The following is a 19,631-nucleotide window of genomic DNA, read 5'->3' as shown; positions in this document are numbered from 1 at the left end:
GAGGAAGAGCATCTACCAGCAAATGTTCTCCTACTGGCCACGCATCTGCCTAATGCTGAAGTGAAGGGTTTTTTATGTGCATGTGATGTACAAACTTCTGGGTCAGGAGTCCCAGTATTTATGCAACTTTGGTGGAGTTGGTGTAAAGCCTGGGCCAGGCAAAATACTATTTAAAAAAAAAATCATGTTTTTCCTCACAGTTCGGGGAAAATGCATCTTTCTATTATGTCCCTTGTTTCGCAAGTTTTTAAAGCAAGGTGTACCATCAAATGTCAAGCACACTGCCAATCTGCCAACGTGCTCTGCTTTGTCTTTCAAACAGACCATGTATGTTTTTTGAGAACGAGCCCCATGCCACGCCTCCTGACAAGTGCTCTGTATGATTTTGTTATGTTGCTGACTAACACACTGTTAGACGCTGTTGGGTGACAGAGGTCCACCCAAAGTTGTACTCCTTTTTGCACAGGTGTCTACTGCTCCACTGAAAAGGAAAGGCCATGACAGTACTAATGTTTGGGGGCAACCGATCATAGCAGTCGGTTTTAGACCTTCTTTAACTGCACATCAGTGGGTGATTGCTTGTCGGTTCCCCCGTATAAATCTATATAGTATATCAGAATTCTGCCCCTCAATTCCCCTTGGTTGCATGTGGTGCACTAGAAAGTGCTGGAATAAATTTTTTGATTAACTGATTTGTAGGGTATACTGATGTTTAGCAAACCAACTTGCTATGTATGGAAAGAGCGTTTTGGGCAACAGTCTTTTGACTTTGCCAATGACTGTTTTGTTATGGCATTGTTTTTGCAAACCATTGTTGAGGTTTCTGGGCACTCCTCAGTCTGAAAAACATTGGTTAAAAGGAAAAATATTTTTGGTCTCAAAAAGCACATTTTACCAAGTAGTACTTAATACTGAAAGCAACTACCTTATGTGGATGTACTCCTTATGAAAGGCAGAAGGTAGACACTCAAAGTGAAGTCAGCCAACTGCTAAAGTGGGCTCAGCCATTGCCCCAAACTGTAAGCTGTAGTGTGTGGAAAAAAAGTTAACACCACAATAAAAGACCAAAGGATGAAGAGGAATGGCTGAACGATCCTATAAATGTATATATTATTATTATAGAAATATCTTGAATAAAGTTAAACCTAAAATGCATGTAACCTTTTCAAGCAAAACCATACTAAACTGAAAAGCCAAACAGAGGTCCATACCTACTCCACTGCTGAGTGTTGAGACAATGAACACTTGGGTGAATGCTTGAATAATTTGGATGTAAACTTCATACAATACACTAACCACATATAAATATACAAGATATCTCAAGAGCCTGTCATCTTGACAAACTGCCTCACTGAAATTCAACAAGAGATGAGGACCAAAAACCTGAACACTCCCCTAATTTTTATTTTTTTTACAGGGCAGACAAACCGGCTATATATACATATTTGTTTAGACAAACAAGATCAAGGTGAGTTACCGCTAAAATGCGTGGAGTTAGTCACTGCCCATTGAAATAACTCGTCTGCATTTACAATCATAGGATTGGAGTGTGCGTGTATTAAAAACAAAAACAAAACAAAAAAACAGTTGCAATCACCAATGGGTAGTTATAGTTAGGATCGTGTTTCCATAAGAAATGACTTTTTTGGGTTGCTAATAAAACTTTGGCGCCGTTTGACGAATCTCCACAATTTTTTTTATTTTTAAGTGCTACCTTTTTACTAGTTTGCGCGTAGATAGTTTTGGGGTGATCCATCAAAAAGGGACCCAAAAAAATGGGGGAGGGGGTCTCAAAACGCATTTCACCCATTCATTTTTCTATAGAAACTTTAGATGCAGCTCCAGCCCCAACCACTGAACAGATTTACACCAAAGTCGACAGAAAGCTAGATCCTTGTCCGGAAAGAGTACTTTTTGTGATTTGGTGTAAATCCATTCAGTAGTTTTTGAGCAGAAATGCTTAAAAAAAAATTAAAAAAAATAATAATTGTGTAGCTAAGGATGCATAGTCTTTGCAGGTCAGACAGCTCTCAAGCAGAGATCGGATTGGCTGACACCACATCAACGAGGAGTGGTGACAGCCATTTTAGGACTTGGTACTCAGTTCCAAGTGCTAAGAATAAAGCACAAACAAAGTCATGCAGGGTAGGGATACCCTGCCCCCCCCCCAGTCCTCCTGCAAGAGGGACCATGCCTGTGGCCAAAAAGCCAAAAAAATTTCTTTTAATTTTGCCCCAAATCTGCAAAGGCTCTGCTGCAAAATTGTTTTAAAAAAAAAAACACACACACACACACACGTGCCTCGTTTTGAAAAATACACCCCAGGTGTGGCAGGTTGGGGTGGGGGGGGGGGAGTTTATAAACTTCATATGTTTGAATAGGAGGCTTATGGCCCCTCCATCCCCAAGTCTCTAGGAGGCTTCAGGGACTCCATTTCGTAAATAAAGAAGGGGGGGGGGGAACGAGACCCCATCTTTCCAAGCCTAATTAGGCCCTGGCTGTAGGAGGCTGGCCCTCTATGTAGTGTGCAAAACTAGGCACACTATGCAGGGGGCCCAGGCAACCACACGCTGGTTTCCACAGGTAAAAATTAGACCACCTAACTCTCCAATTTTTAAGGTAGCTGGTTAAGCAGTTAGGCTAATCCCAGAGATGCGCTAAGTATCTGCTGTACTGACAAATCAATCATGCACCAAACACACTCAATGAATAACTCGAAACCAGATTTTATAAAAATACTTTTATATACATTTTAAGACCAAGATCTTTCGAATATGTTAAGTGCTTTTTGAGTCATGTCTTTTTAAAGTTTTGATAAAGTTAGTCTTTCTGTGCATAATTACCCACCATTGGAATCAATGCAGTCACCTTTAAAAATGCATAAAAAAATCGTACAGTTGAGTTACCAGTCTCTTCTTTTGCAGGATTGTTGCAGTATTCTGTGGGAACCTTATGCCAGCTGGAGAGCCTCAAGCGGGTCCCGGCAGGAGCAGCTTTGGAAAGTCTCTTGGCACAGGCACAGGGACACCTGGAGGGACCACTTGGGAAACGAGCTGGTTTGAAGATTTAAGGATAGTGCCTGGGGATTACCTTGGGCCGTTGAGGTCACAAGGGGTTGGAGATCTGGGGCACACAGCAGATCCGCGAACGCTCAGGCAGGCCAGATGCAGCGCGTTTTGAAGGTCTTGCATGCTGTGCGCAAAGGGACCCTTTGAAGCTGGAGGTAAGTCTTCTTCTTGGGGTTTTGCAGGATGTCGCAGGCGCTCTAACGGGAGGTCTGGGGTGACACTGAAGTCCCTCAACTAGGGTTTCCTTCTAGACCAGTTGCAGCTCTGGGGGAGCTGTTTTTGGGGTTGTCCAGCATACACTGACCAGTACTCAGGGTACTGGCACAACTCGGCCACTGGAGGGTGCTGTGCCACCAGAGTTGTCCCACTTGCAGGTCTCGTCTGGGCTGTCGGTGTGCCGTCGGGTCTGGCTGCGACTTACGGTTGCACAGATATCGGCCGGTCAGTGAAGTGTCCCTCACCGTTTGCAGGCTTCATGAGTGGTGCCCCCACTCAGGAGGGAGATCTCGGGCTATATGCGCAGCCTGGGTCTTTGTAGGTCGGTCCAGTGGTCAGCTCCTCCGACACGGCGATTGTCGGGACTCTGGTGCAGTAAGCAGGGGTTTTGGAGCCTTTTCTGGAGCAGCAGGTCCTCCGTTCTCATCCGGGCGGGTTCTTTGGTGCTGTCTTTTCTTCTTCCAGAAGAATCTGATTTCTTGATCTAGGGGAGCCCACTAAATACTGAATTTAGTGGGCGATTTAGGGGGAACCTGGTAGTGCCCAATGGAACACCGCCCCTTGGGTGGCTATACCCACTACAGTGACCACTTCCTGTGGGAAGGGTCACTTCCCTAAACCTCAATGGCTATTTTCCTGCCATCCAACATGGAGTCAAATTAAATGGGGGTCCACTTCGCCTGAAAGCCCCTAGGGGTGGTGCATGCTCATTGAGGCCACTCCGCCTACCCTTAGTCTGGTTTCCTGCCTTTGCTCCTGTCAAAAATGGGGGTTTGCAAAAGGAAGCCATGTGCTGCTATCAGCAGGCCTAGGGGCTCAGGTTTCAAAGGCATTAGCCCTTTGAAGCTCACCGTCAGGGTGTTGCACATTCCTGAGGGAAGGGGTGTTAGCTCCAACACCAAGGAAGGGCATTGTTTTACAAACCAGAGAACCATGGCTCTCTATCAGGTTTCTATATTGGCTGTCTGGAAGTGGCAGGCTGGGTGGAACCAATCAGCAACCATGCCAGTTAGGTTTGCTCTGCAGGGGCACCCCTGGGTACATTTATTTAGGATTAAATCCAATACTGGTACCAGTTTGGATTTATCATTCTGAGTTGTTTGATACCAAACAACCCAGGGTGCAGAGTGGCCATTGTGTAGCTAGGGAACTCATGTTTGACCAGTGCCCAGTACATGCACTTAAAATGGCTTTTCTGTTCACTCACTTATGTCCCAGGTTGGGCAAGGACACAGTGGGGGCATATTGCTCATGCAACTATGCCCTCACATAGTATGGTGCACCCTGCCTTAGGGCTGTAAGGCCTACCAGAGGGGTGACTTACCCATATCATATGCAGTGTAGGGTGGACAGGGCACACAGGGAGTGTGCCATTTCGAGTTTGCCTTTTTAGATTTGCAACAGTACACTCAGCCTGCACTGGCAGTGCTGGGTGCATCTGGGTGCAGGGCCCTAGAGAGTGGCACAATCAGTGCCTTGGGTTCTGGGGTCTTACAGTAACATTTAAGAGTGTATCAAATTGTGACATATTTACGTAAAGAGCCTTGGTCCAGGGAACCTGGTTAACAGGGGCCCTGGGCACTACCAACTTCTAGGACACATCAACATCAGGCAAAAAGTGGGGGCTACAAACTCAAAAAGAACAGTTGATGGACGGAATGTAGACCAAATCAAACATTCACCCCCAGTCACAGATCTGGGTTTAATCCACCAGTTTTTTTGCTCACCATGCCATTCCAGTTTGGACCCAGCCATATGCAAATCAGTCTTGACCCTGTTCCCAATGGGAACAGTCCAGCCCGAACTGCCAGGCCAGGTCCTCCCTGGACTAGAAACAAGCATCCTGGGACCGGCTTCAGGGGTATCACCCCTCTTCAGCCAGGCTAGCTTGAATCTGGTGGCATAGTGAGCACAGGACCCACGTCTGGGCATACCCTTCCCACTTGGGGGCGACAAACGCAAAAAGAACAGTGGATGGACGGAATATAGACCAAATCAAACATTCACCCCCAGTCACAGATCTGGGTTTAATCCACCAGTTTTTTTGCTCACCGTGCCATTCCAGTTTGGACCCAGCCATATGCAAATCAGTCTTGACCCTGAAACCGGTTCCAGGATGCTTGTTTCCGGTCCAGGGAGGACCTAGCCTGGCAGTTGGGGCTGGACTGTTCCCATGAGGAACAGGGTCAAGACTGATTTGCATATGGCTGGGTCTAAACTGGGGTGGCATGGTGAGCAAAAGAACGATGGATTAAACCCAGATCTGTGACTGGGGGTGAATGTTTGATTGATTCCGGCCTCCTCTCACACCGGCAACCCCATTCTCCCAGGGCTGAAATGTAAATAAAAGGGGAGAGGGGCCACGCAGCCTTCCTCCCTGAACGTTTAAAGGCCCGAGAACCCCATTCCCCAGGGCCGGCTCTGTGTCTGTGTCCCTGGAAGCCCACTCACCTGTCCGCAATATCACAGGAAGGGAAAACATACATCTGCTCCCATCTGGAGAGAGCATTATTAAATCTCCTGACAAACTGAAGCAAACATACAAGTCTGCTCCCAGCTGGCAGGAGCTTTAAAAATGCTCCTGCCAGCTGGGAGCAGACTTTTGTTCTATTTCCCTGCCTGCAAGGAAACAGAACCAATATTGCTCCCCCCTGGAGGGAATAAGCAGAATAAAGCTGCTCCCTCCGGACAGGAGCAATGCCAGCTCCCGCACTATGCGGGCTCTGGGGTTTCCTCCTCTGTCCCCAATGCGGTACTTGGTGGGTGCCCTAGGTGAGCACCCACCTATTTAGTAGAAATGTCCCACAGGATGGGCTCCCTGGGGCTAAAATATGCACAAGAGTGAGGGCCACGTGGCATCATCCCCTTTTTTAAATTTTAATTTGGCCTTGGGTATATGGCCCTCAGGACCTAATAAGGCTTGGTTAGAGTGCTGCATACCCCATCCCCTTAAGATATAAGTTTTGGCCTTGAGGGATGGGATCCTGGGGCCTGAAGACCAACCTTCTGCACGTATGCCAAGGGCTGCGCGTGCTATGGGGATTTCAGCCTGCGGGGCCTTGGCTGCCTTCGGGTGTGTTGTCCATAGGGCCTGGCCTGCTGTGACTAACCCCCAGTCAAAGGCTGTGCACACCGTAGGGTTGGCTACCTGCCAAACAAAGGGGACCACTGTCGGGAAGGAGAATGGGCGAAAATAGGTGCCACCGGTGACATGATACCCTTGACGAATGTGCGACTACAGTGGCAGGTCTCCTTATTCTCCCAGGTAGCATGACATCATGTACCTTTAGGGACCCAAGACCATCGTGGGATAAGGCGAGTCAGCCCTATACATGCTTTTTATGTTGTGTGTAACATACTGTCCAAACTAAATAGATGTTAGGTTAACTGACACTTATTAGAAGAAAATACACCAGGACATTTAGTTCTTAGTCCTGATGAAAAGCTTGGAACATATGACCTTTACTGTTGAGGGCTGAAACATGGCGACTTGAGTACAGTATAGGACCATTATCTCCATAAGCACACCTTTTCTGTTTTTTTTTTTTTTTTTTTTTATCTATCTATCCAACCAGGTGAAAGAAAAATAAAGGTATAGCTAGGTGTTCTAAGGTATTTTTATTGCAATGTCCCGGTAGGAAAGTATCCAAAGAGCTTCCTTGAATTTGATTGAGCCCATCCTGGTTTTTAGGGACCAGGAAGAGATTGGATGATGAAGCATGATACCAATAGGGTGTATGAGGGTCTACATAATAAACAATTAAGATTGTGGACTTGAAGATTTAACTTAAAACACTGTAAACCTAGGATACTGTTAGGTGTTGATTTATTTAGTGGAACATGGGCTCATTGTCAAGAAGATGGAGGGTCTGGTACAGTTGGCAGTGTAGGAACAGGGAATCTTGATAAAGGGGAAGGTTTAGGTCTCTAAACCTTTGTGAGGCATATTTCAGTGGAGGCTTACAGTCAAGTGTGAGCCCCGGTTGCTCCTTTAGGCTGTAGTGTTGGTCCCTCAGAAATGGAGCCACTACTGTTGTGACAGATTATTCCATTGACAAAGGGCATGGCAGAGGACAGGGCACTGTAAAGGAGTCGCACACACAATTTGAATATCAAAGGAACAGACACTAAATCACATTGGTGTCTCGATTTGGACTAGAAATGAGGGAGCATGAGTCCCACAACTTGTTAAGTAGCACTGTTCAACAGGAGAGGCTATCACCAAGACTTCTAGTTGCTGGAACCAGGACCAGAGGTTAAGGTCTGCTAGTCTCCTTAGTGGGTGAGGGGCCATCATCCAGAAACTCAAGACCACTTGCCCTGAAGCACATGCCTTCTGCCTGCCAGCCACAACCAGTAGACCTAGTGAGGAGGAGGAGTATAGAGGCTGAAGGGAGCAAGGCCCACCGTTGATCCAGCCAAATCGATCCCAGTAAGCAAAGTGTAAAATACCCTGTTCATCGGGACTGATGCATGGATGAAGTCGGCGACCCCCATGTGCTAGGGTGAAGCCTTTATGAGTTAAGGACCATCACACTTGTACAGAACTAGTCAGTGATCCCCATATGCATTGTGAGAGGCATAGTGAAGTAGTGAAGCAAAACACAAAGACAAACTGCCAGTTACATCTAGTCATGTGACCCACGATACAGGCTGCAGGCACCAAATGGTTGGGGCAAGAAAAAGCCAACTTTATGTAAGTAGCACTTTCAGAATTGTGACTTAAAACAGAGTTTACCAGTAAAGAGGGTTATAAATTACAATTATTTAGACACCAAACTCGAGATCCCTATCTGCTCCCAATTGGAAATTATCACTTATTAAATGACATAAGGTAACTTGGTGTTATCTTATGAGAGAGGTAGACCTTGCAGTACTGAAAAACGAATTTTAGAGTTTTTCCACTAGCAGGACCTGTAAAAGTTAAAAATACATATTCAACTTCTCAAATACAAGAAACCCTGTGCTATGGCCTGATTAGGGCCTACCGTAGAGGTGACATATGTATTAAGAAGGAACATTTAGGCCTGGCAAAAAGTTTAATTTGCCAGGTCGAAATTGCAGGTCTGAGACAAATTTAAAAGGCTACTTAAGTGGGTGACACAGTAGTGCTGCAAGCCAACTAGTATCATTTAATTTACCACCGGGGACATGTAGTACCACTTTACTAGAGACTTACAAATACATTGAATGTGCCAATTGGGTGGGAGCTAATTTTACCATTTTTAAAAGGGAGAGTACAAGCACTGTAGCGCTGATTTACAGTGCACCGAGTCCTAAAACCCAACAAATATGGGTTCATGAAACTGGAGGGTGAAGACAAACTTTGGGGAGGACCCTGTAGAAAGGGCCAAGTCCAACACCCAGTAGCTCCTATTTGCCTGTGACCCTCGGAAATAGTTCTGACAATATATTTATGATCCTACAGACCTATCTTGCACAATGCAGATGTGACTAACTAATTAAATCCTGCCTGTATAGCTGAGCTCATTCATGCTCCACCTGGTCCACCACACAAGTCAGAATTTAAATGTGGGAGCATGAAAAGGATTCAAATTAAAATGTTTCCACTTTTCAGATGTCAAAAGAACAAAGAAAAAAGAAAAAGAGTCTGACTTAGATAATGGCGGATGGGCTACCGCGTCACAACGGTGACAAATATCCGGTCTTCCAAAATCGAAATCCCATAGGAAATAATTGAATTTGTATTTCGTCAGATGGGATATCCATCCTCGTCGTGACGGAGTAACCCATCCGCCAATCAGGCTCTAAAATTGTCATTCTGTGGTGAAAAGGCTTGGCCTAAAAATTTCCGAAATTTCTACAAGCAACCATGACGCATCACAGACGGGAATTAACATTCACAATGAAGGCATCCCTCTACATCTCAACTCCAAGACGTGCTTGTGGGCTGGGAGCCATATTTATCTCGGAGGTTTCCACTTTTACAAACCAGGCACGCAGACAGAGGTCATCCCTGGGGTCTAAAATCTGGGCCTCTGGACCACCTGGTCATAAACTTTGTTAATTCCCCTCTCCTCTCCCCATTTCCTTGCGATATAAAATACGTATTTTATACAGTTAGGCTTAGCAATTGATGAGGGGCTCTTCCTGGCTTGTGGCCACACGTGTTCGTTAATCTGCGTTCTAGTTCTCCGGAAGTGTCGCCATATATGTAAACCCCTTAGCCTCCAATTTTTAGAAGACAGTACTTTTAGCGGTGAAACATGTAAGCACACACTTATAATGGGAAGAGTAAATAAAGGTCACCACATGCAAGATGCCAGTGCGATGTCTGTGCACGGACAGATTTTAATATGTATGCACATTTGCTAAATAAGGATACCTGCACGAAAAACAGCCCTTTAAATAGAAGGCTTCTTTCGGGAAAGCACACTCAACGGCTTTAAGGGAGAAGGGTTCCTAACGGAACAATGTTTTCCACCGCCTAAGAATGCCTCGCGCCCAGCGCCGCATGCTGACATCTGCCCAGCTTCAGGGTGCTGCGTTCCTCTCTCGCTGCCCTCTGATACTGCTTATAATTCAGCTTTGCTCCAGTGGCCGTCGAAGGGCAAAGCAAGAGGCATTACTGCAGCATAAGGTCACAGGGCTGAAGCTAGTAAAGAGGTCCGTGCCTGAAAATGCCGATTTGTCGCGGACGGTATGCGTTTGTGCATCGAATTTAAATAACAAGAGACTTACTGTACAACAATATTTTGCCCCCCGACTTCTGTGTTGTGGATCTGACAGCAGATGTAACTGGAAGCATACCAAAATAACTCTCCAAAGTGCCAGTTTTTTTAGATCTTGGAAAAGCCAAAAAAACGTATGAAAAAGCATTTTAAGAAGAAGCCTTTCTTCATAAATTTAACAGTACTCATACGAGGGCGGTGTGTTCTCAATATAATCTTTGTACCACTCGCGCCCCTCACAAATTGTGTCATACCAAACTGATTTTAAAAACCATTCAAGGCTAAATCACATCTCTGTAATGCTACTTTAATCCAAATGTAATCCGATGTGCATCTCTTGGCTGTGCCCTTCGTAGGTGTTAGCCTACTAACAGCAAAGCAACTATGTTAGCCAGTCACAAGCCTACGCCTTTATTCCTGTCAACCTCTTATGCCGAGTTAACTTCTAACAAATATGTATTTAACGGTAAAACAAAAGTCGTTGGATGGACAACAGTACCGCTCACCGTCTCCTGCACCGCTCCTCTCATGCTGACCTTACACAAGGCCCACTTTAGAACCTACTTGCGGAATTAGCAATACTCAACGGAAGTAGGCAAAAATGATGCCCTAAGTGTGGTCTCCGGAGAACCTTTCTGGTTTTCTACTCTCTTAAGCTTGCAGAATAGCACCAGTGGAACATTGTGGTATGCAGCTATTGTGATCATAAGAAAGTGTAATCCGTGTTTTCAGTTCAGGGAGATGCGATTTAGTGGCTCAAGCCTGAATCATAAACAAACGATATAAGATAGACTACCTCCTATGATGTCCGTAGATTTCAACATTCAAATTCACAAAAAGTGCCAAGACTATGGACATCTGTGTCAGTTGTAGATTTCCACGTGGACACTCAGTCTAACTCAGCTGATTTTTCACGGTGGACGGCCCCGCAGAATCACATTTGAGTTTCATATGCACGTGCACCTAAACCTGTGTCTTCTCCACCGGAGCTGGGTGCAGATGCAGAAAAGGACTGATTTACCGTGAAGCATTCATGTACTGAAGAACGCCAAACCAGGCCAACGACTAACGAGAGCTGTTCATGTAACGCTATCCCTGCAATATGGAGTTTGGCATCAATAGGAGTATGCTGTAGCACCACAGTCATATATATGAGGCAGGTTTGAACCATATACACAGTCTCAATAGAAGCTGGTGAAGAAACGTAAGTATTGGAGTGATGTGCTCATACTTCCTGAACACAAATGGAGACAAGATGGGCACAAGCTACCACCACACTAGCAGGGGGCATCATGTGGAATCACTCCTCGACACATTGACAGCATCCAGCTATGAAAGTTGTGCGCAATTTCAGGACAGTGAAAGATGACAAAATAGAGAGGAGTGTCATGGTCCGCAGTGCAGAAGGCTCCAGAGAGATTCAACAGAAGGCACAATCATAGACAGACACCATTGGTAGACTGGATACAGTAATCCACTGCCTAAAGTCTCATCCATCCACTTCCTCTAGAGAACCAGTAAAGGTGTTAGTCTGGGTTCCATCACAAATATAAGGATCAATGTAGACTTACAAATGACCAACAGCCACTTTAGTCAATAACCTTATCAGAAACAGGAAGACTAGTAGTGAGCTGGAAATTAACACAGACAACAGATTACCTGCTTTCAAAGCAGACCCAAAAACACCCTTTGCAAGGAAGGCATCAACTGGTGAACACATTGCATTTCGTGTTGTCAAAGAAGGATCTTTCAAATATTTCAAAGCGATTGCACCACTTGATCAACTAGAAAATATCAGTGTTTTAGTGAATTGGCAGACAAGCATTTTAGAGTGGACTCACCCTCAATGACTCAAGTTGTCACAGAGTACTAAACTGATCCACCTCATTCAACCAAGGCGAAGACAAGCATCACCCTCCTAAATACATTTTCTGCTCAAGGATTCCAGTTTTTGTCTTTTTATTGGCCCATCTTAGGGCTGACCAAGTCAGCAGGCACATGTGAGGGTCACCAGGAACCAAATAAATGAAGCAGAGAGATGTACTATTTTTGCTTGTGGCTATTGAGTTGACAAATATGGTGTGTGTGTGTGTGTGTGTGTGTGTGTGTGTGTGTGTGTGTGTGTGTGTGTGTGTGTGTGTGTGTGTGTGTGTGTGTGTGTGTGTGTGTGTGTGTGTGTGTGTGTGTGTGTGTGTGTGTGTGTGTGTGCGCACACGCAAATTGGAGTGCTTGTGCAAGTGTCTAATTTTGAGACACAACAAAGTGGAGCAATGAAATTTCTTCTACTGATTATGAAATAAGAATTATTTAGACAATATTGCGCACATTTCTACATACATATTCCTTTACATAATCCCTTTTATATTTATTTATGTTTTTATAGCCCTTACAAATGTTCTCTCCAAATTAGGCGTTTTGTGTTTGTGAGTGGGGTATCAACAGAGCACTCTCAGAGTGGACTGTGTGCATCTTTCTCGAGTGTCCTGCAGATAATGCAGCACATTAAAGGTGCAGGCATGTCACTTGCAGCTCACCCACTGCTTAACATTTGTTGGTTTCATTGTCACTCTTATTTGCTGCCTTCTACTTGGCCAGTACATGCTGGCTTCACTTGCTCCTCTTTCCACTGGAGCATGGACCAAATACCGATGGTTTGTCTGCTGTCCTTCCGCTGATCCTGCTGTGAATGAGGCACTAATTTTATTTTTCCTTCACGGGTGTTTTCCTTATTAAACCTCTGGCTATTTGTAGCTATGTTTTATTGTGCCACACAGACTTCAAAGAAGCATTTTCTTCTTTTAAATGAATGTTTATTGTGACAACATGTTATTTTCTTCCAAATATATTTTTAATACGACATGGACATGGGCACAATTGCTTTAGGATTTTTTGCCTAATGTCACTTTTTTCTTTTCCATCCATGGAGATATTAACTGATTTGCTCAGAGTCAAAAGGGTGTGGTGCCGAGAATTAACAAGCATTGGCAAAGTAAATAGGCCTCCTCTTTGAAAGTATTGGCTCTTCCATTGTATTTTTTTCATGCTGTATAGCATGGGCATTGCCAACTTTGGTAATGATTTGTAGCCATGCTGTATAGAAGTGTGGCCCAAATGAATAATAAAAAATGACTATGATGCATTCAGATTGTTTTTTTTTTTTTTTTTTTTTTTTTTTTACAACAAAATGTATTTGTTCTGGCTGCATCATAGCACTTTTTAAAATTAGTTTTAGCTACACTGCAAAAGCATCCTTGCTGCTGTACAGTATAGCTTGAAAACAATGCCAAAGCCAATAGCTCACACAGGCGAGACCTGTTGGCTTTCCCATTGCTTGTTAGTCTGGCAGTGGCCCCACATGTTTCAGGGTGACTTGTGGGTCTAACAACAGACAGGACACAAAAGTGAATACATCCTAGGAAAAAAATGGACTTCATACATTGGCAGAAAAGGGGGTGGAATCATATTTCTACTGTATATGAAATCTAGTGAAAAGATTAACATAGCAGGGCATCAAGATTATGCCTAAGCTAAATAAGCAAATATGCTTACAGCATAGTGTTAAGTAAATCTTTGAAAAGCATTACATAAAGAGAATGCATTTTATTTACCTAGAGTTGTTTCTTGTCTCCAGCCACTTATTACAAAAAATTGCTACTGTTTTCAAAAAAGGGGGTTCTTCTCCCTCATTCGACGCAGGACCTTAAAAACAAGATAAACAGTTATGAAATTGTGAGTGAAATATTAAAATGTAAAAGGCAAACAAGAAGGCTGTCAGACAGGGAGCTCCATCTCTTGAAGATGGGGGACCCAAGAGAACATGCACCTCCCCAGCTCCACTCCTTTGGCTCAATACTACTAGTGAGCTGCATTTTTTTTTCAGGAAGGATTAATTACCCCATCTTGCCCCTAAAAGCACAGGCACTCTACTGCACTACAGCATTCTTTAAAACCTACTAGGAACAAACGTTACTTGTCACGTCAAATGAAAGTCTACCTTCTTGATTTTAATGGGGCAACTTATTGCACCAAAATAGGTGAAAGTTACTTTGCCACTCAAGGTAATGTAGACTGAGTCAGAAGTTTCATGTGAAGACATAAAATGAGAAACATCTAAGCGTACGATGATACTTTTTAAGGGATTACTAACCTCTCTGGCCTGGGATTTAATTAGGTACAATCATGGGAGACTTACGAATTGCTATGTTAGTAGATTAACACCCTCACCAATTATCAGTTGCATTTACCATAAATATGCCAGCTTGGAATCCAAGCTTTTGAAGCCTCTTCAGGCTACCTTTGCGCTCTCACAACTGAGCGAGCCATCTATGCCAAGCATTCATTGGAGGACTAAAAAGACTACAATGAAATAGTTGTGTCCTGAGCATGTCATCAGAACAATTTCAGAGAACGGAGTCTATCTGCTGGAACCAGGTGTCAGACCCTATGTACAGTACATAGTACCCCTCTAGCACTGCAGTCTCACATAGAAAGCGGGTGAAAATGTGGCCTTTCGGTAAAAAACCTTCAACAGTGTCCCATTAATACCCCTGCCTTAACGCTCAAGGGATGTGCGATGCACTGTGGCACAGCATTTGGTGCTGGGCAATTCTAGGTCAAAACTTTGCTAATTAGTGGCAAGGGGCTTTGTTTAGGCTAGACCACCATATTGAGTGTTTCCGACTGGCTTGCGCAAATCACTACCTAACAGAAAAAAATGTCTGACATGGAGTCATAAATCATACCCAAGGTAAGGAAGTCGTGATGGGTACTGCCCCTTTTCCTGTGGTTTGATTTGAGGATGGTGGTGAGTGGGGTGGGGGGGCGAGAGTGTGGAGCGTTGCTTTGCTTTATGATTCTTTGTTTTTATCTGTATCCTTTTTACCAAAATCAATTAAAATGTATTTATAAAAAAAAGGCAGGGCAGTACTTAAGACACCATGACCTACTGAGGTACTGTGGTGGAGATGGTATTCTCCACTGGTAGAGCCAACAGCGACTCCACCATCAGTAAAACTGGCATTCCTGACCTCTAAATGAGTCAGAGGACAAGTGGTTGATGGATGGCGCATTGACAATTTTTAGAGGACACTATATTACACCAATCTCTAAATGATACTCGAGGCTTCTAAAAAATGCTGTAGGAGGAAGTCATTTAAATAGCACATCTTAATGAGGAATGTGACTAAGTCCTGGGACCTCTGTGTTAAATGAACAAATGAAAAGGGCCAGGATTATCTAAAGATAATGAAAGGGGAAGGAAACTGAATGAATTTATAGAGCACCACAGAAGCTTTGATAGGATTATTCAAGCTAAATAGCATCTGGTAACCCGTTTCTGTATTTAGAGGACAAGTAGGCATAATGCTTTCCTCATAATGTTTCCAGCTGCAAAATCGAGACATCTGTTGTTCGATCCGAGGGCACAGGAAGCATGTGGCCTTATAAACTTCTACCATGAGTATAGTATATCTTTCTTCTTTAAAAAAAAAAAAAAACATTTCAGTGCTAAACCATCCGCCACCATAATCGAGTAGCAGCCCCAATCAGCTTCACAGTAGCAATGTTAATGTCTTAATTGGACAACAAAAATTAACCTAGCATTCTGGGTGATGTGCAGTTTGACCAGCAATTTCTTAGTGCTGCTTAAGTTTAAGCCTCATATTTGCAATGCAGTTAAGGCCCTCAACCAACTTCTCAGGTCCCCACGCCCATGGGATAACATCACAGAAAGTGCCCTGCACCTAGCCTGAGAATGTGCAACCAAAACCTACTGGTTCTCTGCAGTTTTCCTCAAGCACGCAGTACAACCCCTTAGAGCCCACGGCTGCAGTTGAAGGGACTAAAAAGAATTTCAACACATGAAGAGGTAAGACAAACAGCAAACAGACTGAGCACATCATGTGACCAGGGGGTGATAGATTTCACCTGAGCAGAATTCACGCTACTACTGATTGCCCTTAGAGCAAGAGGGACCCAGGAAGAGGGGTGAGGGGGAGGAACATATATATATATATATATATATATATATATATATATATATATATATATATATATATATAATAAAACCTAATGGTGTTCACAACTAGATAGTTATAGTTAGGACCTAGTTTCTATATAAAGAGCGTTTTTTTTACTTGCCTATATTTTTGGCGCCACTTGACGAATCTTCACAAAACTTTCAAAAAAAAATTGCCAGTCAAGTCAGCTGCTGTCTGGAAAGTTTTGGGGTGATCTGTCCAGTGGGGGTAGGCAGGTGAGAAAAGGGGGAGGGGGGGGGGGGGGGGGTCACAAAATACATTTTCCCCATTCATTTTTCCAACAGCAATAGTGCAACAACAGAAGCAGTTAAAGTGTTGTCAGCCATCTTGGGACTCGACTGAAGCCGAGGCCCAAAAAAAAAGTAAAAAAAGCATTAAAAAAAAAAAAGGGGGGGGGGGCAGGATATCAGCACCATGACCCCTTAGCTCTGGTGCGGGGCTAAAAAGCTTTTTTTATTTTACAGACGGAGTCTTGATGGATCTGCAGTAAAATAAAAAAAATAAGAAAAAGTGCGGTCTCCTGCGCTTCGTTACTATAAAGCCCCAGGGTTGGCTAAGTCCCGGGGGACTGCCACCTTCACAGGGCTTATAAGTGATATGTGGGGGACAGCATGCCCCCCCTGCTGCCCTCGGAACTGCCACCTCCCCAGGGCTGGGTTCTAATATGCGGGGGGTTTCCCGGCCCCCTCACGCTGCCCCAGGGACAGCCACCTCCCTGGGTGATTCGGTAATAATATGTGGTGGACCTATGCCCCCTCCCCATACCAGAGTGGCAACATTTTATTTATCTGCGGGGAGCTACGCAGTCCCTCACTGCCCCAGGGACCACCACCCACAGGGGCAAATGTTTAAAATAAGAAATGGTGTCCCTTTGGGACCACCACGCCCTGGGGACCAGAACCGCCAAAGGCACATACTTAATAATGAAAGGGAGTCAGTTTCAGGCCCCCATTAGCCCCGGGGACCACCACTCCCAGAGGCTACGTCTTCATTGGAGGGGGGCCCCTCACAGAGTAACTGATGCCCCTGGGGAATGCCATCCCCAGGGCCGGCTCCTGCTATGTCCTGGTGTGCCCACCCCAGGGACATGGAGGTTTGCTGAGGTTTGGCTGCAGCTTTGCAGCCGAGCAACAGCTAACACTTTTTGTTTTTGACAATGGAACCTGTGAAGCAGGTCACGCTATCAAAGTCCGAAGCTTTCATCTCAGTCTCCTGCACACGTGCAGGGGACAGAGATGAAATGCTTCAGCAAGCACGGAGCTGCTCTCAAACCAGCTCCATGCTTGCTGAAGCAATGTCACTAAAAGGGAAGTCTTAATGCTTCCCCCCAGTGTCAAGTAGCCCGTAAGGGCTTTTTATGGGGGAAAAAAATATTTTCTGTTTAAAAAAATATATAAATAGATATAAATAAGAGAGACCACAGGGGGCCCTTGAGGGCTCCCTTGCGGTCTCGGAAAGCCCATAAAGGGATATGACAATTTTTTTTTTAAACCACAGCTCAGTGTGAAGGTCACAGACTTTTCAATCAAAAATGTGTTGTCTGTAATGGCAGTGGGTTACTACACCATACATACTCCACTCTACTCTACACCACTCCACGCCACTGTACCCTACTCTGTATCACTCCACTTTACACCACTCAATGCCACTGCACTCTTCTACATTCTGAACCACTCCACAATATGCCACTTCACTCTATGCTACTTCACGCTATGCCTCTCTACTCTACTCTGTACCACTACTCTATGTCAATGCACTTTACGCCTCTCTAAACCACTGCGCTCTGCTCCTCTGCAAGCTATACCGCTCCAGTCTAGGCAACACCAAACTAGTCTGCACAACTCCACGCTATGCCACTCTGCAACACTGCACTGTACACCACTGCACTCTACATCAATACACTGTACGTCACTCTAATCTACTCTGCACTTCTATGCCACGGCACTCTACATCACTTTACTCTATGCAATCACACTCAATGCCACTATATGCAACTCCACTCTACCCTGCACCTCTCCACTCTACTGTACTGTGAAACAATCTACTTTATGCCACTGCACTCTGTACCACTGCATTTTATGCCACTGCACTCTACCCTGCACCTCTCCACTCTATGCAACTGCACTCTACTCTGAAACAATCTATTCTACACCACTGCATTCTATGGCACTCTCACCACTCAACTCTGGTTCAATGCATTCTACATCACTGCACGCTGACAATCTACTCTGCAACACTGAACTAGCTGCCACTATAGTCTACACCACGTTACTCTGTACTACTACATTCTGCACCAATACACCCTATGCCACTCTACTCTGCCCCGTGCCACTCTATGCATCTGCACTCTACACCAGTGCCTCTAAACAACTTCACTGTATGCCACTGCCCTTTACTCTGCAGCACTGTACACTATGCCACTTCTCTGTACCACTCTACACCATTGCACTGACACTATACTCTGCAACACTGCACTCTACACCGCTGTACTCTGCGCTACTGCATTCTATGCCACTGCACTCTATGCTACTGCACTGTGCATCACTGCAGTTCTAGGCACTAGACTCAACTCTGCACCACTGCACCACTCTACAATGCTCCACTCTGCACCACTCTACGCCAATGCACTCTGTGCCACATGAGTCTACACTGCACCACTCTGCATTACTGCACTCTCTGCCACTCTATTGAATGCCACTCTACTCCACTACACTCTATGATACTCTAGCCCATGCCACTGCACTCTGCGCCAATGCACTCTAAACAACCAATCAAATACCCGGTAGGGTCGCAAGGCGCTGGGGGAAGGGGGTTACTGCTCAAAAAGCCATGTTTTTAGGTGCTTTCTGAAGGTTAGGAGGTCCTGGGTCTTGCGTAGGTTGGTGGGGAGGGAGTTCGAGGTTTTGGCGGCGAGGTGGTGCGTTTGATGCGGGGGGACTGTAGCGAGGGCGAGGTCGGCAGAGCGGAGCTCTCGAGTTGGTTTGTGGAAGTTGATTTGTTCGTTGAGGTAGGCCGGTCCAGTGTCGTGGAGGGCTTTGTGAGCGTGGACAAGGATTTTGAAAATTATCCTTTTGTTGATGGGCAGCCAGTGAAGGGATCTGAGGTGGGCGGAGATGTGTTTGTGGCGAGGGAGGTTGAGGATGAGACGTGCGACTGCGTTCTGGATTCGCTAGAGTTTTCTCTGAAGCTTGGCTGTGGTCCCCGCGTAGAGGGCGATGCCGTAGTTCAGTTAGCTGCTTATGAGGGCATGGGTGACTGTTCTTCTCGTTTCTAAAGGAATCCATTTGAAAGTCTTGCGTAGCATGCAAAGGGTGCTGAAGCAGGAGGATGATATGGCGTTGATTTGCTGAGTCATGGAGAGAGATGAGTCCAGTATGAAGCCAAGATTGCGTGCGTGGGTGGTGGGGGTGGTCCAAGGGTTGTGGGCCACCAAGAGTCGTTCCATGCTGTCTTATTGGGACCGATAATGATGACCTCTGTTTTTTCTGAGTTCAATTTGAGGTGGCCTCCAGTTAGCGATGGCGAGGAGTCCGGCGTGTAGGTTATTCTTGGCGGTTGCTGGGTTCCTAGTGAGGGAGATGATGAACTGGGTGTCATCAACTTATGAAATTATGGTG

General features: G+C 45.1%; 1 protein-coding gene across 3 annotated transcripts in view; it reads right to left on the bottom strand.

Annotated features, from left to right (window-relative positions):
• Nucleotides 1–19,631, bottom strand: part of SLC25A14 (solute carrier family 25 member 14) — a 163,301-nt gene that overhangs the window by 93,050 nt on the left and 50,620 nt on the right. For 2 of the 3 annotated variants that reach the window (XM_069214053.1, XM_069214062.1), the window contains exon 2: nucleotides 13,585–13,675. The exons of the other annotated variant lie outside the window; for it this stretch is intronic. The gene's annotated coding sequence lies outside the window, so the exon portion shown is untranslated. The remainder of the gene's footprint in view (nucleotides 1–13,584; nucleotides 13,676–19,631) is intronic. 3 annotated transcript variants of the gene reach the window in all.

This window comes from Pleurodeles waltl, chromosome 2_1, assembly GCF_031143425.1.
Source record: "Pleurodeles waltl isolate 20211129_DDA chromosome 2_1, aPleWal1.hap1.20221129, whole genome shotgun sequence".
In the NCBI taxonomy this organism is placed as follows: domain Eukaryota; kingdom Metazoa; phylum Chordata; class Amphibia; order Caudata; family Salamandridae; genus Pleurodeles; species Pleurodeles waltl.
Note: the sequence above shows the minus strand (reverse complement) of the source record. Positions and strands in the feature narration are given on the sequence as shown.